The sequence below is a fragment of the Beta vulgaris genome, chromosome 5 (assembly GCF_026745355.1).
Source record: "Beta vulgaris subsp. vulgaris cultivar EL10 chromosome 5, EL10.2, whole genome shotgun sequence".
In the NCBI taxonomy this organism is placed as follows: Eukaryota; Viridiplantae; Streptophyta; class Magnoliopsida; order Caryophyllales; family Amaranthaceae; genus Beta; species Beta vulgaris.
The window spans coordinates 56583951-56595491 of NC_079206.1; the positions used below are offsets into that span (position 1 = coordinate 56583951).

At 36.5% G+C, this 11541-nt stretch overlaps 1 non-coding gene across 1 annotated transcript; it reads left to right on the forward strand.

Moving 5' to 3' along the window:
- Positions 1–10657: 10657 nt before the first annotated feature.
- On the forward strand, positions 10658–10761 carry LOC125498131 (small nucleolar RNA R71). The gene has a single exon (XR_007274897.2). It is a non-coding gene; the product is annotated as a small nucleolar RNA R71 (small nucleolar RNA).
- Positions 10762–11541: the final 780 nt, after the last annotated feature.

Sequence of the window (11541 nt, forward strand, 5' to 3'; positions counted from 1 at the left end):
CATATCTTCATCCATAGGATTCCAAGTACCCGGATCAATCAGAAGTTGGATTAAATCTGAACTACTCATTTTCAAATATATGATATCCACATTATTCACAAATACTCATTTTTGACTCAAGCAATTTCTTATAATTTAATGCATAACAAAATTCGTATTGAAGTCACAAATGTCTATATTTTTGAGTTACATCAAGATTATTAGAACTTTTTATTCTAGTTAAATTAATACTACCATTTATGATAGTTCTTTTACTGAAACTTTCACCTCTATTTACACTTTCATTAAAAATGTAATTCAAAATGAAAGTGTCACTATTATTTAGGATAAAACTTCCAATACGAATTTGAGAATGAAGATAATTGTCATGTGAAATGAAAGCCTACATATTATAGGGTAGAATGAGGACCGAAAATAGATGAAGATATTCTTTTATCTTGCTTGGCAAGTGGAACTGTGGAAGGAAAGGAATTGATTAAGATATTTATTTCCTTCATCTTTCAATTCCCATTTAAAGAAATTGCCCCACTCTTCATGTCTTATTTCGATGGAAATACAATTTTTATATTATCTTTATTTGAATATATATAATTAAGCTCCATCTATTAGACTTGATAGAGTTGATACATATGGTTGGACTATCAAACCTAGATATACTTGATTAAGACCTCGTTTTTCTGGAGAGAAATTGGACTGAATTGAAATAAACTGAGAGAAACTAAATATAAAGAGTAACTTAACTGAACTTAACTTAACTTAATTGAATTTAACTGAACTAAACTGAAAATAAATCTACAAGAACAAAGCCTAAATTTAAAACTTATTATTATAGGTGAAAAGAATGTACCATAATGAGTTTAACCCCTATATATTGGAAAGTCTTACTCTTTATAGCCAACAAATGCAATGAAATAAGTTTATTCAGATAACTATAAGTTTAAGAAATGAAGGAGACAATCATACAAGGGTATATTACTATCTTACTATATTGAGGATCACCTAAGCAACACTAGCCCAATGCAAGCCCAAAGAAGTCCGTAAATCTTGCAACACTGTCTCATGGTGTTTTTAGGTTCGATGTAAAAGTTAGTAAAACAAACGTTTCAAGAGAAAAGTTTGTGAGAGAAACTCTAATGTAGCAGAGGTTAGATCCCTGAACTTATGACTTTATGAGTATACATCATCTATGATGGCAGGCGCGATGGGAGGGGTGTACATCTTGTATCATTAAACAATTGGACAACCTATATGACGAGCCTAAAATATTAGCTATTTCATGAATCTACAATGACTATCAGTTATCAGAGTATTACTTTCTACCTAACTCAATAACTCTAACAATGCAATAGTATGTGAAGATATGGTTAAATTAAACCCATCAAGAAAGCTTCGTCCAGTGACAAAGGTTTTGGCTTCTTGATAAAGTTCATTGGGGCCGTACACAAGCCCACGTCGAAGGAGAGAGTGACCACATAAAGATTGACAGGATTCCATCCTAAAACCAATTGGTGATAGGTGAAGTAACCATCCGATCTATATGTTAGTCATTTTCTCTCTCTAAGTCTTCAATGTGGGGCAATTATTCCTAACTCACATGTGGGCTTTACTCTTAACACTCTTCCTCACATGTGAGGCACCTTTTATCTTGCAATTTGAATAGGTCACAACATCCTCGCTAGGTCCTCCCTAGACTTCCAACATGAGGTCAATTGGGACCCTTCTTGGGGCCATTACAATTCTATTGGGTTTATTTTACTCCACAGATAGATCTTCAACACCTTCCATCTAAAATTTCATAATGGACAAGGATCGTCCGCTCTAATACCATGATAAACTTCATTGGGCCCATACACAAGCCCACGGGATCGTAGGAGAGAGTGACCACATAAAGGTTGGCAAGCTAAGGTTTCATCCTAAAATCAATTAGTGATATAATGTTAGTCATTTTCTCTCTCTAAGTCTTCGATGTGGGAAAATTGTTCCTAACTACATGTGGGCTTTACTCTTAACATGATATCCGATCCTATCGATCCTTGAAGGACCTTAAACACGTTTCCACATACCTACATGATAAGAGATTTTTAGTGTGTCGTTAAGACACCAAAAATCACTTTCCAAACGATATTTATAAATCCTAACAAGCGATTACTAAGAACGTAGCAAAGGCAAGTCAAGGGTCGATCCACAGGGAAAAAGGGACTAATTAAAGTCTATCAAGTCTAGACTACCTAATTGAAGGGTATATGGGGGCCTTTGAAAAGATTTGGTAACAATTATGACTAGCAAATAACTTGAATTAATGAATCAGATAGGAAGACACTAGATTTAAGGTTACTAGTATGAATAAGAATGCACAATAAATGTTAATGCGATTGTGAAGTGACGGAGACGATTATGCAAGGTTTAGTTTTCCTCTAAAATACTCGAGTCCTCTCTCGAATGGTCCTCAAGAATAATCACTTAATCAATCAACTAAATCCTCTCTCGGATGGTCTTTAGTCAATTTATTAAGAGATTCGATAAATTCGAAAAACCCCTAATAAAGGATCCCCTTAATTTCTACCCAATATCTTGGCCTAGAAATTAAGTTGATTCTTGGGGATGATAAAAGAGTTCAAAATTCGATTCAAAAATATTTGAATTCAAAATGCCAAAAGTATAAATGTGATCAATATCTATCCTAAAGTCTCAAAACACCAAGATCAATGCATAAACTTCTTTAAAACATCACAATCACATCAACAAAACATTTAAAACCCTAATCCATACTTTCACCCTAACCCTAGATATGAAACTACTCACTAATCATGAATTCTAAGCAATTAAACATTAAATTTATGACTAATCTAAAGCTAAACATGATTAAGAGATAATCAAACTAATAGAAATAACAATTATGAGACTATAAGAATGAAGAACTAATAACAAGGAAGAAAGAAAGAACAATCACGAAAAGAATGAAATAAAAACTGAAACTTTAAATTAAATTGAATCAAAAGTACCTTGAATGTTATCGGAATCAAAAACTATGATTAATTAATCTCAAATCTCAATAAAACTAAAGTGTTTATCTGTCAAGTATAAGCCCTAAAAAAAATACTCTCTAAACGCTAGAATAAAGCATAAGTTTTAAAAAACAAAACTCTTGCACTACAAAAATTAGAGCATTATAGAAACAAATTATGGCAACAAAAATTTGAATTGTTGATAGATAGCAACATGTAGTATATTATTGTTTTCTTACCTATTATAAAGTGACGTTTTTACTCTAATTTTTCAACAAATAAAAGCAACATATTTTTGATTTGTTGCTATTGGAAACTAGTTGTTTTACTATTTGTTGCTAGATAGCATCGTATTTTCAATTTGTTGTCATATAACAACAAACTACGAACAAAATATTTGGTTTTTGTCATTAGAAACAATTAATTTTACTATTTGTTGTTAGATGGCATCATATTTGCTTTTTATTGTCATTCAACAACAAATTACGACAACCAATTGTGGCTCTGTTGACATTAGGAACAATTAATTTTACTAACTGTTACTAGATGGCATCATATTTCCAATTTGTTGCCATTTAGCAACAAATTACCAAAACCAATATTTCATTCGTTAATCACATTAGAAACAATTAATTTTATGATTTGTTGATAGATGACATCATATTTTCATTATGTTGCTATTTAGAAACAAATATGGAAATAGATATTTGATTTGTTATCGTTGGAAAAATATATTTTATTATTGTTGCTGAAATAACACAGTTTTTCCTAAAATGTGTCCCACATCGAAGAAAAATTAGCCAAACTACCACTTTATATATCAAGAAATTTGATACACTATAATCAATTTCTATTAGTATCAGTATGCAAATATCATTCAGAATTGTAAGTGGACTGGTCCTCCTTCTCTTTATTGATTTGCATAAATGTATTTATCAAATTATCAAACAATTAACAAAAAATATAAGGTTAACCCACGTTGTATGAAGAGTGCATTAGTCAAAGTGTAACTCTATAACAATAATCAAAAGTTTGTTTCTATTTTTAGCAACCAATATCAATAATTTGTTACTAATGTCTAGCAACAAAACATTAATAATTTGTTGCGATAAGTTGCAACAATCATTTATAACTCGTTACTAGAGTTGGCAACAAATTGCCAAATATAGAAACCAACATGGCAACAATATTTCAATGGATGCTATGTGGCAACGAAAATGTTTCAGATTTTGTAGCTAAAATCATATGGAAACAAGCCTTTTAGCAACAACTATTTTTTGTTTCCAATTTGTTGCTAACGTGAGTTAGCAACAAATTTCTCATGAATACCAACAATTTTTTACTTTTGCTAAATTGATTTATTTTTGTAGTGTTGTTTTTAATAAAGCTCGATTCTTTTCTTCCTGGGAACAAAGGGTGCGGGAGCACTTATAGTGGGTGCGAGTGCGGGCGCACCACAATCAGGTGCGGGCGGCGCACCTCACCCTTCTGCCTTAAAGTTGGGATTTCTTCGTCAAATGGTGCGGGCGCACGTTTGTGATGGAGCGGGAGCACCAATGTGGTGCTGGCGCACCAATGTGGTATGTGTTTTGTCTCTGAAACTGCTGAAGGTGCGGGCGCACCACTTGCATGTGCGGGCGCACCATTGTGTGCGGGTGTCTCCAAGCGCACCTCAAGCTCCCTCGGTTTCTCTATCTCGATCCCTTAAGCCATATCGCGCAATACTTGTCCCTGAAAAGGGGCATACCTGCAATGAAAACACGAGAAAACAAGGTGAAAGCATATGTACTAGAAATTCGATCAAAATAGATCGAAAATCCAGCAAAATATCACTATAATCAATCAATTACGATCAAGTGAAGAAGTAGAAAGGGAAAAGAGGAGAAAAGAGAATAAAGAGGACCAAACTAAACCACAACGAGGTCATAAAGGTCGTTAGAAACGCACTTATTACTACCGGTAGGCGATATAAGTTATACATATGCTTGCTGGTTGGATCTTTTTATATTCGTCTTTAAAAAAATATTGAATTCGTGTTAGTGGGATGAAATAATTGCGTGCAAAACAATTTTTCCTCCCGAAGAGGTTGACTACTTGCCTTTTCAACCTTCCAAGATATTGCTGAAGATGCATGAGTCTATAACATATGTGAACGATGCATTGCGAGATAGAGTCACTGCATACCTTTCATGTTTTTTTTCTTGAAAAAAAAGAAAGGGGGAGAACGTGAGATTGTTTCACCGAACAAGAATTCAGTTGCTTGATATATTTGGTACGATGATCTTCTCTAATTGGTAATTTTTTTCCGGCTGCTCTCCCTGTGTCGTGCGACAGGACTTGGTTCTCCTTGTACCGTGAGACAAAGTTTGGTTCTTCTTGTGCCATGAGACAGGGATTTAATGTGTTGTGAGGGCGGTTTTGCTCAAGAAAAAAAGACTGGTGTTCTCGTTTAATATATTTGTTTGAACTTGATTGTAATGCTTTTTTTCCTCCAATCATAACGTTCGTGTGACTGCCGTTACGATTGTCGGGGGTATTAGTAATATTACGGTATCCTAAAATGTGTTTATATCTATAGGATATGTTCTTATCTATAGATGATATTATGTTACGGATATCTCCGGTATTAAGTATTAGGAATAAGATATCTTTTAGAGATAGTTACCTAGTAGGAGTCCTTTGTACACTTATATATAATCTATGGTAGGCGTGTCGCGCACCTATCAAAAGTAATTACCTAACTAACTTCCTAACTATGTAGCAGAGCAAGTCAGGGTCGAATCCACAGGGACAAACGTATCAAACGCTAGATATCTTGACTCAATTTAACTAAACGAGTGACAAACAATGATGAAAAGGGTGTTGACTAAGACTAACACTAAACTATGACAATTACTAGGAACACACAAGATATAATCAATTAATTAAAACATCTAGAATTAAGCATCACCACTAGCATGACCAATACATGAATAATTTCCATCCCAAATAACATGATCAAGAATTCAAGAGGAGTAATGCACCCTATAATTACCAAAGATCTCTCCCGAGTACCAATGGCTACTCTAAACAAGCAATCAAACCTATTCCCATAGAATCATGCAAGAAAGAGGCATTAAGCATAGCATCACAATTATATTCCTAGCAATCCTATCTAACTATTCCCATAGAAGATATTCATACCATTGATTGGATCAACAAAACCATCTAGATTCAATTCCCATTGAAAATAAGATATATGGAGTCAAATCAAAATCACCTATCCCTAGTATGATAATGAGCATAAGAACAATCCAATCAAACAAGAACAATTGATCATATAAACTTGGGATTAATGGAAGAATTCATATATTAAATCATTGCTAGGGTTTTACTTAACCCTAGATTAATGGACTACTCACACATAATTGAAATAGCAAAACAAATAATGAACAAATTAAAAGACATGATAATAATGAAAGGAAAGAAGAGATTAAGAAAACTTAGTCTTTACTTGAAGGAATCAAAGCGTAGTAATCAATGTTCAACAAGGAGTAAACTCAAAAGCTCTCTAAAAAGTTATAAAATGTATTCTCTAGTAAAAAGGCGTAGTTTCTAATTCTAAGAAAATAGTATTTATATGTCTCGTAAATCCGGTGCAACACGCGCTTAAAACGCTCAAAGATCGTCTCGCCCGACCGGTCGGGCAGTCGTTAGGTGTCATTTTCCTTCGTCGCGCCTGCCGGGCGCTTTCAACAGGTCTTCATTCGCCGCTCGCCCGACCGCCCGGGCGGATTTCGCCCGGTCGGGCCCGCATGTAAAGTTTGCCTGGCAGCTTAACTTTCTGAAAATGCTAAGTAAGTTCGCCCGACCGCCCGGGCGGATTTCGCCCGGTCGGCGGTCGTCAGACTGCACAAAATCTCAATCTTTAAAACGCCATGACTTCTTCGTTACTCGTCGGAATTAGGCAAATGACCACTCGTTGGAAAGCTCTTGAAATGTAGAATCTAACAGAATTGAAATCACTCTATTTGGATTTGTATAACTTGAGATATAATAAAAAGAGTGGACTGAAGTCATTTTTCTACTTCCTTTATTATTCGCTTTGCTTCAAAACTCTTCCAACTCAATGCTCGTGCTCTCGAAGTACATCATCTCTTGTAGTGATATAAATGAGTAGGAAATGCACTAAAACGTGCAAATTCCTACAATGATCAATCTGAAAATACAAACACACTACAAGGAGCACATTAGTAGTAAAAATGGCTCCGAAGAGCGCAGTTAAGACCAATAATGAATGAGAGACGGAGGAAAATCTCTATATAAAATAGACATATCAAACTCCCCCAAGCTAAACTAATGCTTGTCCACAAGCATTCCAACATGAAACATAGGGGAAAGTAAGAAAAAAACTCTTCAAACACACACACACAACACGGTTTTCAAATCAATCTTCAATGTGAAAATAAGACCATGAAGGGAATAAACACAAAACTATTCAATCTAAATCCTAAATCTCATAGTTGTGACTTGACAACCAATACTACCACTTTGCTCCCCCAAGCTTGCCTTGACCATACATGATAAACCCTCACTCTAGTCGTGCACACAAACCTCATGTGTATAAAAGGGTCAAATAGTCGCTCAAAGCTCCATTCCATTGACTATATCCTACCATAAGCTTGCATATCTTCTCACTCTCCACCGCTTCGGGACTATGTTATATGCAAAGAATCATGAGGGCTTTATATAGGTTGTAATGAAGGCTTAAGGTATGGGTGTGGAAAGTTCTAGAAAAGTGGTGCTCAAAGGGGAAAGTGAAGCTCTTTTTTCAACATTTCATACACCCTTGACAACAATTATCAAACTTCACACACATTTTAATTTCACTTCATTTTCTCTTTTTCATTGGCTACTTCATAACTCCTCGATCAACTATTAACTCCAATTTCCTTTTATTACGCACTAAAGACATAAATCACAGTCTTTTTTTTTTTTCTTGTTTTCTCTTTTTTTTTTTCTATAAAGGATTTAACAAATTCTCTACAAGGAAATCGATAGGAGTTTTAAAGAAAGCAGCTATGAGGAGGTGAACTCAATATAATCAAACACCACAAAATATCTCTAATGTCACGTTTAACCTCATCAACATAGCTTCACAATTCCCTAGGTAGGACAAGGTAAAGGGCTAAAGATGTAGTTAATCAAGAAAAACAGGCTAGGCTCAGAGGGGGACAAAAAGAGAGTAATCAATGTAGGTGGCATTTGGTTATGTAGCTCAGAAATAACAGATGCCTCAATCATATTCAATGCAAAACAAGTCAATGCGGTCTCAAGGAGTATCAATGCAAGTTCTAGAGGATAATAATCAAGGAAGAGCATCACACATGAAAAGAAAGACTAAAAAAATGTTAGTCCATTAGGCTCAAATAACCTCACTAGGTAGATTTTTGGCTAACAAGCATAGTCAAGTCTCCCTTGGGAGGATCAAACCGTCTTACCACAAACCATTCAAATCACAACGAGCAAGGAGAGATCAAAAATAGTTCAGAGTTATTCAAATCATGCTTAGACTTCACATAGAGATGAGCATAAAACCAAGCTTAGTGTGTACTATCAGCAGTGATCGATCCTAAATGCAACCTAAAATGCAACTTAATAATGAAACTATATGCAAAAACAGAAAGTAAAAATGCCTAAATGATGAATATGTACAGATGATGTGGTAAATCCCCCCCCAAGCTAGCATGTCACAATGTCCGCAGTGTGACAAAGGTAAAGAGTAGACACAAAGAAAGGGGTAGGGTACTCACAAATCCTCACTAAGGAGGGGAGAGCGAAGGGATCAGAAACCCTGGTGACTGCATCCAAGTATTGAGGTTTTCCAACATTGTGAATATGGATGACAAGTTCTTCTGAATAATGCACTGCTCTGCCTTAATCTCAGCAACTGAATGTTGGATTTTTGCAAGTGATCTCTCAATCGACATAGAAGAAGGAGTGCTAGATTTAACCGGGGTATCCTCATTGAGAACATCCACTATATCAACAATTTCTCCCATAGATGGAGAAGCCTTGGAGTTTGTGAGTGTGTACTCCATCTTCTCATCACCTATTTCAAAGGTGATTTTTCCCTTTTTCATATCAATTATGGCTTCAGCAGTGGCCAAAAAGGGTCTCCCAAGAATAATGGGAACGTTTGCATCTTCTTCCATTTCCATAACAACAAAATCACATGGAATTAAAAATTTTCCGACTCTAAGAGGAACATCTTCAAGGATGCCAAGGGGAACTTGACTGTTCTATCTGCTAGTTGTAAGGAGATGCGTGTGGGTTTCAGTTCACCCATATTGAGCTTCTTGCAGATTGACAAGGGCATGAGACTGACACTTGCCCCAAGATCACATAAGGCATTCTTGATCTCAATATCACCAAGCTTAACAAGGAATAGAATAACTGCCTGGATCTCCTAGCTTCTTTGGAAGCTTGTTCTGCAAAATGGCACTACACTCAGCTGTTAGTGAAACAGTGACATTCTCTTCAATTTTTCTTTTGTTGGAAAGCATGTCTTTCAAAAACTTAGCATAAGAAGGCATCTCTGAGATAGCATCCAAGAAAGGGATGTTAATGTGCAACTTCTTCAAAATATTCAAGGAACTTCCCATACTTCTTCTCTAGCTTTGCTTGTGCCAATCTTTGAGGGAATGGAACAGGTGGCTTGTATGGTGCAATAGGTGTGACAATAGGTTCCTTTTTCTCAGTCTCCTTAGCTTCCTCTTCCAAACCCGTCTTCCCTTGAACTTCCTCACTCAACTCTATAACCTCTTTTGCAGTGTTCTTTTGCTCAGTTACCCTCCTTGTAGGCTCTGGCAGTTCTTTACCGCTCCTCAATGAAATGGCATTGATATGCCCCTTAGGATTTGGTTCAGTTTGCCCAGGAAGTTGGCCTGAAGGTTTAGAGAGGTGGCTTATTTGTTGGGCTAGTTGTGTCATCTGATTCTCATCATTTTATTATGAGCATGAATTTGTTGAAGGGAGTTGTTGAAGAAGTCATTCTGCTTCGCTTGATATTCAATTTGCTTTGCTTGAGAAGAAGCTAAATTCTCTATGATGGTTTCAAGATTGGATGTTGAAGATGAGGAGGAGTGAATGGCGGCCTTTGTTGGAAACCGGGTGTGGGAGTAGTTTGTGGGTGGAGGTTGAGGTTGGTTATTTTTGTAAGAGAAATTTGGATGATTCTTCCAACCTGGGTTATATGTGTTTGAGTATGGGTTGTTTTGTGGTCTTGTGTTTGTTTAGGAGGGCATTAGCTTGCTCAGTTACCGCTCCCATGGTATTGTATTGACACTCATTAAATGAGTGACCTTGCACTTCACAAATCTCACAAACAGGTGCTATTGATCTGCTACTCAATTGGTCAACCTTAGCTGCCAAAACCTGCACAGTGTTAGATAAAGTAGCAATAGCATCAACCTCATACTTACCTCCCTTTTTAGGGGCTCCACGAGATTACTCCAGTCATTCAGGTAATTGTTGGCAGCCATTCATCCAACAATGTCTTCGCGGCTTCTGGAGTTTTTGCCATGAAAGTACCGCCAGATGCGGCATCAATAGAACTTCGAACTTCATGCTTCAGACCATTGTAGAATGTCTGAATCAGCAGCCACTCAGGAATGCCGTGGTGTGGACACTGCCTTTGCAAAGCCTTGTATCTCTGCCATGCTTCATAAAGAGACCAATTCATGTTGTTGAAAGCCAGATATCTCTTTCTGAACTTGGAAGTTCTCATAGGAGGGAAGAACTTGTAAAGAAAAGCCTTCTTCAGTTCTGGCCGTGTGGCAATCTTCCTCACTTCTTCTTCTTTAAACCATTCCTTTGCTTCGTCCCTGAGAGAAAAAGGAAAAGTACAATACCGAATTAAATCATCAGAAACATTAGTTAATTTCAAAGTATTGCATTTTTCTAAAAAGTTAGCCAAATGATCAGTAGGGCTCTCTTTGGGTGTTCCCGCATAAGAATCCTGTGAGATAAACTGGATGAATTGTGGCTTGAGCTCGAAATGATTGGCAGCGGTGGTCGGTCTGGTTATGGTGGTGGTGGTCTCATCGGGCATAGCATATTCCCGTAGAGACTTTGGTGGTGCTTCGTCGCCCATTGTTGGTTCTTGTTGTTGTTTTCTTTTCGACCTCCTAATCTCCTTGTGTAGCTTCGATCTCGCGATCAAGAGTAATCAGATCTGTGAACCCTTTACGAGTGCGCATGCAACAAAAAGACTGAAAGAAAAAGATCAAACAGCAAATAGAGTGACAATGATCAACAAAGACATTTAGCTAAATAAATCAACAGATAAACTAATCTAATACCGTTAGTCCACGGCAACGGCGCCAAAATTTGGTAGGCGTGTCGCGCACCTATCAAAAGTAATTACCTAACTAACTTCCTAACTATGTAGCAGAGCAAGTCAGGGTCGAATCCACAGGGACAAACGTATCAAACCTAGATATCTTGACTCAATTTAACTAAACGAGTGACAAACAATGATGAAAAGGTGTTGATT